Raw genomic sequence first — 1,510 nt, 5'->3', positions numbered from 1 at the left:
CTTATAGATCTTCTACAGTGGAAGAAGCCAACCTTAAAGTAATGTTGTAGTTGTACGAATGCTCAAAATTTGTCAGTGCCAAGTTCCACAGTGATTCACTGGCTAAACCAAGAACACAAGTGAGATATTATTTTTAGAGAACTTGATTTGATTCTGTTTAATTCAAGACAATGTGCATTCATCGGATATGCATGAGTTTCCAAGCACTAATGTTTATGAGTTTTGGTGATATAAAATGAAAAGAAGCCTAGTCTTTGTAGAATTTAGGGTAGCAGCAAAAGAAAATCAATAGAGATAATTCAAAATTGGCATTTCTGAAGTACTTCTCTATTACTACTATTAATTTCTTTCTCCATCATTATCACTCCATTCTAAACCCAGCAGCCATATGGGCAGGTAGTCTGCTCAGAGTTTACATGAACTAACTCATTTAATCAAAATAACTACCCTGAGATATGAATTCCATGCTATTTTACATGTGAAGAAACCTGAGTTGAAAATGACAGAGCTGAGATTTAAATTCTGTTCTGTCTGATTCTAGTGTGCAAAAAACATGTGCAATAATGTTAGGTATTGTATATAATATGAGTGTTTTCTTAATTTTTTTATCGTTTCCAGTTGTTTTGTTCTAGAAGCCAGACTCAGGCCCTAAAAGTTGTGAGTTATTTTGCATATTAAACAGTGAAAGGGCATTCATAGGTCTGCAGTTCAGCACATATTAGAGAAAGCAAAATATAGTAGATGATATTTTCTAAAGATGGCCACACTAATGTATATCATATCCAAAATGCTCTTCCTCCAATGTGACATTGACACTCCTCCATGGAGAACTGGGATCTATGTCTCCTCCCCTTGAACCTGAGTGGACATGCATAACTACCTCCATCAATAGACATTGGCAGACTTTCTCTGTGATTTCTGAGACCAGGTAATAGAGACAATATGGCTTTGTCTGACACAATGCTTTGGGATATGTACTTTGAGAATCCTGAGCCAATAAGTAGGAAATTCAGCTGCAATGCAGGACAGACTACATGGAAACCTCCCACAGAGGTAGAGAGCAATGTCCAAAGAGCCCTGGCCTTGCCAGCCCCATAAATTTACATCTTCCCAGCATCAACCACTAGACACATGAAGGCATGGACCTTAAAATGACTCTAGCATCCAGCCCCCTTTCCAATAAAAGCCAAGCAAAGCAGAGATAGCTATCCCCCAATGAGCCCTGCCCAAATTGATGATTTGCAAGCAAAATAAATCCTTCCATTGTTCTAAGCCACTATGTTTCCAGGGGAATTTGTTATGTAGACATGATAACAGGAACACAAAACAAAGGTACATAACTAAATAAAAGCTAATCTAATGCAAACAAGTTATCCCTTCTTAAATATTTTATTCCTAAAAATGCATATAAGAATGATGTCAAGATGGGTTTAATGTATTTATAGTTCTTTTCTTTGTTAGTGACATAACTTTCTTTTCTAGCTTTACTGAGATATAATTGATATATAAC

The sequence above is a fragment of the Pteropus medius genome, unplaced genomic scaffold (genome assembly GCF_902729225.1).
Source record: "Pteropus medius unplaced genomic scaffold, Ma_sr-lr_union100, whole genome shotgun sequence".
Taxonomy (NCBI): Eukaryota; Metazoa; Chordata; class Mammalia; order Chiroptera; family Pteropodidae; genus Pteropus; species Pteropus medius.
This window is presented reverse-complemented; position numbering follows the sequence as displayed.